Below are 14,819 nucleotides of genomic sequence, written 5' to 3'. Positions count from 1 at the left end.
AGACAAAACTCATCATTTCTGTGAGCCTGGGCCATATCAGATGTGAAACTAGAGGCAATACAAGTTCAGTGGAACCTCGGTTTATGAACACCTCGGTTTACGAATTTTCGGTTTACGAACTCCGCGGACCCATCTGGAACCAATTAATTCACTTTCCATTACTTTCAATGGGAAAGTTCGCTTCAGTTTATGAACGCTTCAGTTTATGAACAGACTTTCAGAACCAATTACACCCATGCTTTGGGTTAAGTACGCTTCAGGTTGAGTACTCCACGGACCCGTCTGGAACAGATTAATCCACTTTCTATTACTTTCAATGGGAAAGTTTGCTTCAGTTTATGAACGCTTCAGTTTAAGTACTCTGCGGACCATCTGGAACAGATTAATCCACTTTCCATTACTTTCAATGGGAAAGTTCGCTTCAGTTTATGAACGCTTCAGTTTATGAACAGACTTCCGGAACCAATTGTGTTCATAAACCGAGGTACCACTGTTCTCTGTTTCACTGTGGCAAGTTTGTACAAACTGGCCTGTTGGAATGGGAAGCCAGACGAGTGTTCCTGGAATTCCTTGGTGACATTCCAGATCTTCCGTAATAAGCGTTTTTAATTACTTGAGCTGGCACTTAGCCTGGTGCAAAAGTAATTTCTATGCTGAAGCAAATATACATAATTCAGTGTTAGAAGTATGTTTGTGTCGGCCGTAGATATGATAGCAACCACCTGTGTGGAGCAGTGAGAAGAAACATAAGCAGAGCTCTGCTTGATCAGGTCAAAGCCCACCTAACTGAGCATTTCTCTTCCTGCCACTCTTGAAACGAAACCAGCTCCTCTGAAGCTGCTATTTGCATTTAAAGGGAAGCGACTTGGTTTTGCATGTTTGTAATGATGTTTGGGCACTGATGGGATCCTCAGTCATCCAGAAAAGCCAGTGCTTGTGAGCCCAGGCAGGGCCGGCCCACCCGTGAGGCAAGATGAGGCAACCGCCTCAGGCGGCAGGATCCACTGGGGCAGCAGATCCCGGTGCCAATATTTATTAGCCCTTGTTCCTGATGTAGATCTTCCCTCACCCCTTCTACCCTGGCGCCGAGGGGGCTGCCATTTGGGGGGCTGCCTCAGGTGCCAGAATGTCTGGAGTTGGCCCTGGCCCCAAGGGAGTGCTAGTAAACACACCTTGTATTCCAAATGCATTATTTGTTTGGCACCCATGTGCCCCTTCACTGAGACCCCGGTCCTGCACTTTAATACAATGATTGGACATACTGGATTTGAAAGACACAGGTCTGTTGCTGTCATCTGAACCTGTGTTACCGGTCTGGCAGGTTTTGCATGTGGGCTGTTTACATATGCACAACTCAAGGCGTGCATTTGGCAACATTTTCTAATTTAGTGTAGTTAGCCCTGCTGCGAAGCAAACGTTCGTGTTATCCTTCACTTCAGTATGGCCAGGCTTCGTACAACACACATCAATCAGCACACCAGTCTCTTAAAGTAATAATAGAAATTACAAAAACAACAAAACCTAGACTCTTGCAGTATCTTAAAGTCTAAATAAATGTATATGCTGCAGCAGGCTGACATAGCTACTCCCCCTCCCCCCCCCTCTCCATATATATTCAGGGTTTCTTAAACTTGGGTCGCCAGCTGGTTTTGGACTACAATTCCCATCATCCCTGACCATAGGGATGATGGGAGTTGTAGTCCAACAACAGTGGGTGACAATTTTGGGAAAGCCTGATATATCACTTCCTTTAAGTTTGAATCATGGAATAGGCTCATAGGCAAGAGTCTACTCATGACTTAAATGCCAACAGAGTACTAAATAATATATCCAGAAAGTGTGGCCATGTTAGCCTGTTGCAGCAAAAACAACATGAGTTTTGAGGTACCTTAAAGACAAACAAAATTCATGCTAGAAGAAGCTTTTGTGGACTAGAGAGATCACTAAGTCAGAGGCGCGAAATGCAAGAAAAATTAAATTTAAAACCGCCTACTTGGTTGCCAAAATCTCTCCTGATTAAAAAAAATTCCTGCATTTTTATGTCACTTTCAAACTTCTACACTGCACTTTCTTTTGAGAAATTAAGTCACCATCAAAACATACCATTCTCTTCGTCCTTATAACTACTGCTATGCGCTCCAGGCTTTGGGGATATGGCAGGCTGCCAAGGTGAAAGTAAATATATTTGGTATGGGAGCTTGGCAGCCAAGAGCCCATTTCTAAAATATTCTTTCCCTAGCACAGGGTCTACTACGGTCTTTCTATGCTTCAGAGTTTCCAGGTCTCCGAGATTTGGGTGGTCATATACTCAGGGACTTTGAGCGCAGAAGGTAAAATCTTAGGGTGGAGAGTCAGTGTTTGCTTGAGAGGAGAGTCAGTGTTTCCTATATCCCTGGCTTGTCCATCAGACTCCACTTTATCTCAAGGTATGAATCTCAGGAGTCTTGGCAACCCTGTGGCATACAATATTTTACTATTTCGTAATGTTTCCTGATGTTAACTGGCAAAAACACAGCACATCAGATGCCTCCAGTAATCTGGATGCTGGAAGATTGATGGAAAGATTGTTGTTGTTTAGTCGTTTAGTCGTGTCCGACTCTTCGTGACCCCATGGACCATAGCACGCCAGGCACTCCTGTCTTGCACTGCCTCCCGCAGTTTGGTCAAACTCATATTCGTAGCTGCGAGAACACTGTCCAACCATCTCATCCTCTGTCGTCCCCTTCTCCTTGTGCCCTCAATCTTTCCCCACATCAGGGTCTTTTCCAAGGATTCTTCTCTTCTCATGAGGTGGCCAAAGTATTGGAGTCTCAGCTTCACGATCTGTCCTTCCAGTGAGCACTCAGGGCTGATTTCCTTAAGAATGGATAGGTTTGATCTTCTTGCAGTCCATGGGACTCTCAAGAGTCTCCTCCAGCACCATAATTCAAAAGCATCAATTCTTTGGCGATCAGCCTTCTTTATGGTCCAGCTCTCACTTCCATACATCACTACTGGGAAAACCATAGCTTTAACTATACGGACCTTTGTAGGCAAGGTGATGTCTCTGCTTTTTAAGATGCTGTCTAGGTTTGTCATTGCTTTTCTCCCAAGAAGCAGGCGTCTTTTAATTTCGTGACTGCTGTCACCATCTGCAGTGATCAAGGAGCCCAAGAAAGCAAAATCTCTCACTGCCTCCATTTCTTCCCCTTCTATTTGCCAGGAGGTGATGGGACCAGTGGCCATGATCTTGGTTTTTTTGATGTTGAGCTTCAGACCCTATTTTGCGCTCTCCTCTTTCACCCTCATTAAAAGGTTCTTTAATTCCTCCTCACTTTCTGACATCAAGGTTGTGTCATCTGCATACCTGAGGTTGTTGATATTTCTTGGAAAGATAACCAACATGAATACCTGTCTATGAATAGCTGTCATACATGGCTTCCCCAAAAGAACTCTGGGAACTGTAGTTTCTTAATGGTGCTGAGAGTTTTAGGAGACCCTTTTTACACTCACAGTTCCCAGTCTTCCCTGGGAAGATGGGTTGGTGGTTAACCCACTCTTGAGAATCGTAGGTTTCTGAAGGGAATAGCATAGCTGCCAAGTTATCCCTTTTTTTAAGGGATTTTCCCTTATGCTGAATAGGCTTCCTCGCGAGAAAAGGGAAAACTTGGCAGCTATGGAATAGGGGTCTCTCGGCACATTTAACAAACTACAGTGCTCAGGATTCTTGGGGGGGCGGAGTCACAGCTTTTTAAAGCAGCATATACTGCTTTAAATGTAAAGTGCAAATGGGGCCTTAGGGTCTTCTTCTTCTTTGGCGATCACTCGTAACCAAATAAGATTGTCTTCCATAAACACGGTTTTAACAATGAGTCCATAAGTGACTGTGGAGGCCAATTCTGGATCCACACGTCCTTCCACAGTGGGGACATAGGTTTCCGCGCAGGAGTTGATCACGGTGAGGGTTTGCCAAGCGTGCCTTCCTCTTCACATGTTTCTCCCTTGCGTCCTGAGTTCGAGTGTCTTCAAAGCCCATGGCACCATTGGTGAAGGCTATTCTCCCATTGGAGTGCTCACAGGCCAGTGTTTCCCAATTGTAAGGGCCTTGGGGTATTGGTGGCTGGTCCCACAAACTCACCTACAAGCTTTAGCAAGCCGCAGATTGCCTAAAGCCAATTGGATCAAGGGTTTTCTCTGGGGTCATGCTCTGCTAAATGTTTGTGGTTGTCCTAGGGAACTGAAGCAATCTTTAAAACACAGGTAATTACGCTGCAAAGACAGCAGCAAGTTGGAGGGGGGATTAGTCCCCCCCCCGAATCTGCCTACAACAGACTCTGGAGGTCCTGCTGTATGAAAGAGCTCTCCTCGTGACCTCTTTACCTCTTCTGGGAACAGTTTGTGCAACAAGGTATGAGAAAAACCTGATAAGAGACAAGGAAGATTGCCTCTTTTCTACTTAAATGGAAAAAACCCTGAGTAATAAAAATGGGATTTTCAAACTGGGATATTTGAAAAGTGATAATACTTTATAGGTGCATCTTGTGCTAGTTTAATGATTGCAGCATCATTCCATGGTAAAGGTAAAGGGACCCCTGACCATTAGGTCCAGTCGTGACCGACTCTGGGGTTGCGCGCTCATCTCGCATTATTGGCCGAGGGAGCTGGCGTATAGCTTCCAGGTCATGCGGCCAGCATGACAAAGCCACTTCTGGCAAACCAGAGCAGCACATGGAAACACCATTTACCTTCCCGCTGTAGCGGTCCCTATTTATCTACTTGCACTTTGACGTGCTTTCGAACTGCTAGGTTGGCAGGAGCTGGGACCGAGCAACAGGAGCTCACCCCGTCACAGGGATTCGAACCGCTGACCTTCTGATCAGCAAGCCCTAGGCTCAGTGGTTTAACCCACAGCGCCATTTGGTTTTTTTGGGTTTTTTGTAGATAGTGTCGTTTCTCTTAAAAAAAAAAAACTACCGTAGTTAAAATTTAATTAATAATAATACTTATACCCTGCCTATCTGGCCGGGCCTCCCCTGCCACTCTGGGAGGCTCCCTACAGAATATTAAAAACACGATATAACATCAAACATTAAAAACTTCCCTAAACAGGGCTGTCTTCCAAAAGTCGTCTAGTTCTTTATCTCCTTTACACCTGATGGGAGAGCGTTCCACAGGGTGGGCGCTACTACCGAGAAGGCTCTCTGCCGGGTTCCCTGTAACCTCACTTCTCGCAGGGAGGGAACCGCCAGAAGACCCTCGGCGCTGGACCTCAGTGTCCGGGCAGAACGATAGGGGTGGAGACGCTCCTTCAGGTATCTTAATACAGATTTGTTAAATTTAAATGTATCTTTAAGTTGAATCAATTGACTCCTCCAAAACATCTGCATGTGCAGATACATCCATACTACAGTATACAGCAGGTGCCATCCTGCATACACTTTCAGGATCATCTGTTATAGCCTTATTTGTCAGCTCTTTCACTAAATGAGCTCTTTCACAATAATTCTCAAATTATCATATACTATATTCCTTTTGCATCTTATGAAAACAAATGTATCTGACTCATCGAAACAAAAAATAAAATAATTTTTTTCCCTTCCAGTAGCACCTTAGAGACCAACTAAGTTTGTCATAGGTATGAGCTTTTGTGTGCATGCACACTTCTTCAAATACACTGAAACATAAGTCACCAGACCCTTATATATAGTGAGAGGGTGGGGAGGGGTATTACTCAGAAGGGTGTTGGGAATGGGTGATTGGCTGATAGGTGTGGTAAACCTGTTAACGACTGTTAACGACTCCAATTGGTCTTGCAGGAAAAAGCAAGGGGTGAGATGGCATAAGAAAGCTTTATCATGTATAATGAGATAAGAATCCAATGTCCTTATTCAGACCAGGTCTCTCCATGGTTTTACGCTTGGGAATGTGTTGCAATTCAGCAACTTCTCTTTCCAGTCTGTTTCTGAAATTTTTCTGTAATAAGACAGGTACTTTGAGATCTTGTACAGAATGTCCTGGGAGATTGAAGTGTTCTCCTACTGGTTTCTCTGTCTTGTGATTCCTGGTATCAGATTTATGTCCATTTATCCTTTGGCATAGGGTTTGGCCTGTTTGTCCAATATAGAGAGCTGAAGGGCACCGTTGGCATTTGATGGCACACACGATGTTAGAAGATGAGCAATTAAATCGTCCTGAGATGGTATGTTTGATGTTGTTGGGGCCAGTAATGGTGTTGTGCGGGTGTATGTGGCAGCAAAGTTGGCATCTGGGTTTATACATAAGGGTCCAGTGACTTCTATTTCAGTGTATCTGAAGAAGTGTGCATGCACACGAAAGCTCATACCTATGACAAACTTAGTTGGTCTCTAAGGTGCTACTAGAAGGGGGAATTTTTGTTTGTTTGTTTGTTTGTTTCTACTACATCAGACCAACATGGCTACCTACCTGTAACTAGTATCTGACTCATAACATGCTTCTTTGATACATGTTATGAGCAAAATTGTCTACTATACTAGCAGCAGATTGTATGCTGACACTTGCTATTTTGACACCAGGGGGAAGACCTACCTGTTTGCAAGTTAAAAAGCACAGGCCCCGATACCAATCCTTGGTGGTGACTCCACTTCCACATCTATCCATTGGGAGAATTCTGTTTCTTCCTACTGCTTTCTGCTTCTTGTTACTTAGCTAGTTCCTGATCCACAAGAGGAATTCTCCTTACTCCAGGCATCCCCAAACTTTGGCCCTCCAGATGTTTTGGACTACAGTTCCCATCTGCCCTGACCACTGGTCCTGTTAGCTAGGGATCATGGGAGTTGTAGGCCAAAACATCTGGAGGGCCACAGTTTGGGGATGCCTGTCTTACTCCATGAATACTAAGCTTACTCAGGAGTCGTTGATGAAACACTCCTGAGTAAGCTTAGCATGTTAAATGCTATTCTAAAGTCCAAGTACACTATGACAATATGCTTGTTGGTGCTCTCAAAGAATGCTAATACCATAGGTTAGTGAGTCAAGACTGACCATTGAAGAAGCCATGCTGGTTCTGCTTCAGCAAAGCTTGTTCTTCTATACGCTTGGTTATTTTATCATTCACAACACTTTCCACCAGTTTTCCAGGGACAAGTGTTAAACTTGCTAGCCTGTAATTTCCAGGATCCCACTGGATCCCTTTTAAAATATTGGTGTTACATTTGCCACTCATATTATTATTATTATTATTATTATTATTATTATTATTATTATAGCAACCTTTATTGTCTCCTTTGATTTCTTTTGCCAAAGTTTGTGTTCCTCCTCTTTGTTCACCTCTTTTGGACAAGACTTCCATTGTTTCAAATGAAGCCTTTTTGCCTCAAATAGCTTATTTTACGCTGCTTATTAACCACGCTGGCATCCTCTTGGCCCTGGTGGTACCTTTCCTGATCTGCTGTATGCACACCAATTGAGCTTCTAATATCGTGTTTTAAGTAACCCCAAGTATTTTGGAGTGACTTACTTGACCCTCTTGAATTTGTGCTTCAATTCCCTTTTACCAATCCCCTCGTCTTGCACCATGTCCTGGGTGCCACTTAAGTCGAGAGTCATTCTCCCTCTGGTTGGTTCCATGACAAACTGTTCTAGTCACAACTATTTAGGGTATCGAGGAAGAGTAACTCTTTATTGTGACTGGAACACATGTGTATCCAGTCTGTGGGAGGGTAACTGAAGTCACCCATTACTAAAACATTTCCTCTTTGGGATCCTTCCTTGATTTCGTTCTTCATCTCAAGGTCTCTCTGAGCGTTTTGATCAGGGGAGATGATAGGACAGCCCTGGTAGGGTCAGTGGTGAAGCTGCATGCCCTGGCACCGGGGGCAGAGAGCAGGCGGGGACATGGTGTGCGTCCCAGGGGCGTGGCACATTGCCCGTGGGGGTGTGGCGCATGTCCCAGGGGCATGGCACACCGCCCACAGGGGTGTGGCATGCATCCTGGGGGCGTGTCACACCACCCGCGGGGGCTGGTGCCCAGCACGGTGGGGGCTACACGGCGCATCTCCGGGGAGGTGGCAATGGAACTCCCCCAATGGTGCCGGCGGCAGTATGCTCCCCCCCCGTTCCTCCGTCGGTGGGTAGGGTGTGTCATTGGGTCTTAGAAATACATTTTTGGGTATGAGGAATTCTATTCAGCTATTATTATTTTTCTGATTGAACAACATTTAGCTTGATAAGTATAATAAAGAAGCACATAAATTGCTTTTGGAAGAGCAAATAATTTTAATTTCACTACCGGAAAATTCCAGAAAATGCTTAATAATAAATATTGATATATAATATAACTGCAAGTACTGGTACTTGGCAATAATTTTTTTAATGAATCCTATGCAATTTTACACACTTTTCACTTACCAAGCAAAACTAAATTATATTAATTTAACCAAAATATCTTTTGAATTCCCAAATCATGTTATAAATTTTTAGGTAAAGGTAAAGGGACACCAGACTGTTAGGTCCAGTCGCGGACGACTCTGGGGTTGCAGCGCTCATCTCGCTTTACTGGCCAAGGGAGCCAGCGTACAGCTTCTGGGTCATATGTGGCCAGCATGACTAAGCCACTTCAGGCGAACCAGAGCAGCGCCCAAAACAGACTTTGACATGCCTGGACTACCATCTTCAAAAGCCATGAGCAAATTAAACAGGGGTGCCCAGTTTCAGACCTAATGTTAAACGAAATCATGGCTTGGTTTACTTCACAGCAGTGGGGTCGGAGGAGAGGAGCAAAATAGCTGTGATCTTCTCTCCTGGAGCCCTGGGTCATTATATTTGCAAATCTCTATTCTGTAAGTAATAACCAAGGCTGGCCCAAGACATTTTGGCTCCTGAGGTGAACCACAAAATGGCACCTTCCTCTTTGCCAGTGAAGATTTACATTGGGAACAAGCAGGGATTGGAATCTGGATCCTGTCACCTGAGGCAGTCGCCTCATCACCTATGAGGCTCGCCCTGGTAATAACTATTAAATAAGAAATGCATAAGGTCTGCTTTGAAACAAAATAAGCTCATACACTACTGGAAAATCCCCACAAGGTGAAATGCTTAACATTACGCTTGTCCATCTTCTTTGGCATCCTAAATTTGGTAACTCATACACAAAATCCATTTGCCACATGCTGAAGGAGATCTGACTTCTCAACAGATTATTTTTTAAAAGCAATTTCATATAATTTCATTGTTATAATTGATAAATATATGGGGTTCTTGATGCAACCATCCTAAACGCACAAACTAGATAAGGACTAAGCCTTATTAAAAACTCAGGTTTGCTGCAAGTAAGATGTTGAAATCCATAGTGTTGGTTTTTTAAATTTAATTGTAATTGGCTTGCAGAAATGGCAACTGACAACATTGTAAATGCAGCCCAGTTGTGAACGGGCATGTTCTTTTCAAGATATGCTTTCTAATATGAGAGAACAAGGAACTTACCTCTGTCAGAGATTAGAGAAAGGAGTATTTTCTTCGTCTGCTTTTCCTTTAAAAAGTGCACTGCTGTTTTGATCAATTTAAAAATTAAAAAAGCCAAAGCATTTCAGATAAAAGCCTACCGTACCATGCAAGTACAGGTTACAAGGAAATTACTAGACAGGTATGGAATTCAAAAGTATACATCTTCCAAAATTGACTGTCCTAAAATTCTTTGTTACTTGCAAAATTGTAAGCAAATGTCCTACATGTACTTTCCATGCTGCTGGGCGTTGCTGTCTTCTGAGAGATGCAAGATGTAACTTTGTTCCAACTTTTCAAAATGAGGATAATTTATTATCTTTCATAAGACACACCGGAGATCACGGAAGACTTCTTCAAAATGCAAAGATTTTTTAAAACCCACACTTAAGGCTCACCGGCTTTTTAATTCCTGAGCATTGCTAACTCGCCACCTAGTTGCAAACGCCGCTTGCTAGGGCAGCACTTGACTGTCAAATGGTCAGGAGTTCAGGCGCAGATCTGCAATGAGAGCCTTGTGTTCATTTCCAGTTTCCTGACAGAAAACAGGAAGGTGAGTGTGTGCTGGGAGGCGGGGAAGAGAGAACCCAGCCTCATGGAATGAACTGGTCAAGAAGATATCCTCACATCAACTCGCATCTGAAGAGAAAAATTCATAAAACCCAAATTGTCCAGGCAGGTTTCAGAGGAAACGGGGGCAGGGGGGTGGACACACACACACAGGGAGGGAACATTTTTCTGTTGCGTCAAAGAGCCTAGTGTGCAAATTGGAACAGGGAATGGAGTTGTTAAACTGGCCAGCCCGGGCTGAAGACAGCTTTTCAATATGCTCTTGGCATAGTCTATTTTCCGCTGGCTGGAGGCTGGCTTTGCTCTCTCCTCTGCTACCCCCCCTTTTCCTTTTTAAAAACAGCAGCACAGATGAGCTGTATTGCTTCATGATCTCTGTAGAATTCTACTTGCTAGATGAACAATGGTCTGAGATATAGGGAGGCAGGTCCCCCCACCCCATGTGCAGGAAACTGAAGAGGGGAAAAGCAGCTCATACTTCCGGACAGATTAAGAATTCCACAGACACTCAATAAGATCAGGCTGAGATCGAATCCTGATAAGGCAGGGGCAGCTTCTGGCCTCTGCCTTTGCAATGATCCTGTAAAAATCTGGTACATCATCGCCATGCTACAGATGTAGAGGGCCGATGAGAAATTGCCTAAGGCCGCTTGAGTTCTCCTGCAGTAACATTTCATGAAAATAGGGACTTATTTAATGTGCTGGCTGAGGCCGATGAGAGTTACAAGTCCAAAACATCTGGAAAGCACTGGAATGGAGGAGGGCAGCGCGGCACTCTATTAGCACTCAGGGCCAGCTCAAGACATTTTGCTACCTGAGGCGAAGGACAAGGTGGTGCCCTCTGCTAAGTCACATACAGAACCCAACCGGACCAGTACTTGCTTACTCCAATACTTGTGAAAGGACTGGAGGGCAGAAGGCTAGCACAGAGGGGACAGCACAGACCACATGGCACCCATAGCGTTGTCCACAACCTGCCCCTCAGCATCTCAGCAGCCTGAGCAGCGCACAGAAACGCCATTTACCTTCCCGCTGAGTGGTACCTATTTATCTACTTGCACTTTGATGTGCTTTCGAACTGCTAGGTTGGCAGGAGCTGGGACCGAGCAACGGGAGCTCACCCTGTCGCGGGGATTCGAACCGCCAACTTCCTGATCGGCAAGCTCGAGAGGCTCAGTGGTTTAGACCCCAGTGCCACCTGCATGAGGAATCCCTAAAAGAGAGGTTGAGAGATCTTTAACTGCATTTGAGAAACTTTTTTTTAAAAAAAGGTACTATGTTTGATAAATCTGGCTTTATGCAGAGATAAATGTCATCCTGAGACATTAGGAGGAGGAGGAGTTTGGATTTGATACCCCGCTTTATCACTACCCAAAGGAGTCTCAATGCGGCTAACATTCTCCTTTCCCTTCCTCCCCCACAACAAACACTCTGTGAGGTGAGTGGGGCTGAGAGACTTTAGAGAAGTGTGACTAGCCCAAGGTCACCCAGCAGCTGCCATGTGGAGGAGCAGAGACGTGAACCCAGTTCCCCAGATTACGAGTCTACCGTTCTTAACCACTACACCACACTGGCTCTCTTAGGGTGGAACTGGCTAAACACATGCATGTACATGCTTACAGACCTGAGACAGACAGAAAGATCCATGATATCATTCTTACAGAGCACAGGCAGGAGAACAAACAAATAGGCGGAAGCGTTTCCCCCCACAGCTGACACAAACAAGTTTCCACTGTGATGACTGGGCTAAGGTTATGGCAGGTGTACAGTCCAAAGACGGAGCCATCTTTTATACGATGGTGATACTTAACATCTGCAGACACAGAATATGCAAATGCTCATATAACAGATCCCTCCGTTAGCATGAAATGTCCCCCCCCAATCTCTTGTTTTAAAAGACAAAGGCAAGTATGATCAGCTAATTGGAAATGCCGCCTGTTACGATCTTCCATAGAGAGACCAAAAATATTTCTTGCTGAAAAACAGGCTGCAAATCTGATGGTTGAGCTGGAAATCTCATGCATCTTCATTAACAGCTCTCGCCAGAACCAAATGCATAATAAGGATAAAGACAGCGAGTCACAATAAACAATGCTGCTGTAACCACAAATAGCTTGACCAGCCATAATATGCTTTTAGAGTGCTGAATTGAATTTACTAACTTCAGTAGAGAAGATTTTCAAGTACACCCTCCTTCCATCTTTTCAGAAGGTTGTTTTAAACTGTTTTTAGATGTTTTAATTGTATTCCTATTGAAATGTTTTCCTGGGCTCCTTTGGAGGAAGGTGCAGGGTTATAAATTGGGAAATTAATTATTCTTATTACTAATTAAAAACTGCAGCTGCATAGAACCATGTTCTATGGATAGCGGTTATGGAATGAATGAGGGTAAATAAGCAGAAGTTTCAGCCAGACAAGATGGAAGTGCTATTAGTTGGGAGTTTTACTGGTCTAGATGGAGCTGTGTTCTGTGTTCTGGATGGATTTGCACCAGAGGCAGTTTGCCCATGCTGGGCACCATGGGCGTACCCAGCATGGGGCAGGGGGGCAGCTGCCCCCCCCAGAAGCAGGGCAGCTGGAGAGGACAGGCAGGGACGCTGCCTGTTGTGCTCCGCCTCAGCCTGCTTGGCTGAAGCGAAATGGCAGCAGCGGCAGCGAAGCTGCCTTCGTCGAGGGAAACCTGGACCTGGACCTGGGCTAACTTCAGCCCACACTCCTTCAAGTCACAGCGAGCACAGCACAGAAAGTGCTGCCCCACAATGCTCCGCGGCACCTCATTTGGTCCAGGTCCAGGTTTTCTTCAACGGCGACAGTTTTGCTGCTGCTGCCTCATGTTAGTCACCGCTGCCATTAAAGGAGCGGGCGAGGCAGGAGTGCAAGCGCTGGTGGATCCGTGTGCTGCCTTGGAAATGGCCCCCTTTCCTCTGGGGGGCGTGGATGTTGACCATGCCTCCTGGAGGGATCCTGGCCACGTCATTGCCAGCCAGCCAATTGGGTGGCTGGGGGCGTGGCTGGGGTGTGGCTGGTGTCCCCCCCCCCCAGTTTTGATCCTGGGTACGCCAATGCTGGGCACCAAGCTGCCTCATGGTCAGGCTGGCCCTGTCTCTCACAATCCACAGCAATTGCAGCCTGATGGTCTTTTGATCGTTGGAGAGACTGAGTGCATTAACACATTATCATTTACTCCAGGGGTCGGCAAGGTTTACCTCGCCTGGGCTGCTTCACTCCAGCGGAGCACCCTCCGTGGGCCGGATTGTGCGTGGGCCTGCAATTTCTGACGTCTGTGCAGACATGATTTCTGGCATAAGTGTCTGCACAAACGCAATTTCTGGCGTTTGTGCATGCGCAGACGCTGTTTCCAGCACCACGGAAGCAAGTCCCCGTGCCATGCTGTGCCGGTTTAGCACAGCACACAGAGACTCGCCGAGCAGGCAGCTCGGTTCCAGGGGCGGCTCGTGGGCCAGTTAAATGCCCCCCCATGGGCTGCTTGTGGCCCATGGGCCTTAGGTTGCCGACCCCTGATTTACTCCAACTCCAGGGTGGTCCCACTGCTAGTACAGTGGTACCTTGGTTTGCGACCGCAATCCGTTCCGCGGAGGCGGTCGCTCGCCGAAGCGGTCGCTCCCCGAAGGCATGCTTCTGCGCATGCGCGCTCCGCAGAACGCTTTGCGTCTGCGCATCCAACACTGCAGAACCCAGATGTAAACACTTCCGGGTCCGCGGCGGTTGCTCGCCGAAGCAGTCGCAAACAGAGGTAGACGTAAACCGAGGTTTGACTGTATTTGAAGTAGAGTACTTTTTTCCCCCAGAAGAAAAGCAGAGTGAATGCTCAACGGACAGGTTGCCTGGAAGTGACCATAGTAAAACTCATGCAACTGAATCCTATGCTTGAGAAGCAAGTTCCAATGAGGTCAAGGAAGTGTAGATTGCACCCCGTTTTTAACATAGGGCCAATCCACACTTGCTAGTAAAAGCCTGACTTAAAACAAAAACAAAACACACCTTAAAGAGAAGCCATTTGGTCCCCCTCTCTCAGTTGAATATGTGGATTTTACATCTTATTGAAATGTGGGCGATCCATGATTTTGGAAAGGCAATGTGAATGTGGCTATTATTTTGTTTGTTATTATGTTATGAATTTTTGTGCTTTTATACTGTAAACCGCCCTGTGATCCTTGGAGGAAGGGTGGTATAACAACAACCACAACCAAAAGTGCTTTATTGCAGAAGTTTATTGCACTGCAAATTTGGGTTTGCACCGCCCCCAAAACCCCTCCACCACAAAATCCCTTTCAGGTCTCAGAGCAGATTAAACTTCTTAAATTGTGCCCCCCACTGAACAAGACATAACACTCCAGCTGAGTTGCATGCAGCTGCTTTTACACTCCCCAAAGCATCTCTTAACTAAACATTTGGGAGCAATTCTTGACAGCACCAGAGCCTTGAGAGTGCATTGCAGTCAGAGGTGGGCATTTCAACGGAGGCTGGATGGCTACCAGCGATGCTGCAGTGATGGGTTTCCTCCTTCAGTCTTCGGGATGGAACACGATGCAGCCGCCCCCACCCAGCTATACTAAAAGCTTTTTAATTTTCCCCGTTGCTTCCTATGGGGAGCTGTCACTTGTAGGGTGGGTGGAAAGGGGTCAAAAACCAACCCGGAAGTCCTGCCTCATGAAAACTGTATTGTCAGTCTATAAACTTTTATAAGTTTATGATGACACCTAGAAACACGGAGGGGTGGGGGACACCCCATGGCAACTGCGGCGCAGGCGCAAAAAGCCTCCTCTACG

The 14,819-nt window shown here is 45.7% G+C and overlaps 2 protein-coding genes across 3 annotated transcripts in view; one reads left to right on the top strand and one right to left on the bottom strand.

The window, feature by feature from the left end:
• Positions 1–10,137, bottom strand: part of CSGALNACT1 (chondroitin sulfate N-acetylgalactosaminyltransferase 1) — a 35,867-nt gene extending 25,730 nt beyond the window's left edge. For both annotated transcript variants that reach the window (XM_035136586.2, XM_060282259.1), the window contains exon 1: positions 9,442–10,137. The gene's annotated coding sequence lies outside the window, so the exon portion shown is untranslated. The remainder of the gene's footprint in view (positions 1–9,441) is intronic.
• INTS10 (integrator complex subunit 10) overlaps positions 1–14,819 on the top strand; it is a 55,293-nt gene that overhangs the window by 16,629 nt on the left and 23,845 nt on the right. The window lies entirely within an intron of this gene.

Source organism: Zootoca vivipara, chromosome 13 (assembly GCF_963506605.1).
Source record: "Zootoca vivipara chromosome 13, rZooViv1.1, whole genome shotgun sequence".
NCBI classification, from domain to species: Eukaryota; Metazoa; Chordata; class Lepidosauria; order Squamata; family Lacertidae; genus Zootoca; species Zootoca vivipara.
Note: the sequence above shows the minus strand (reverse complement) of the source record. Positions and strands in the feature narration are given on the sequence as shown.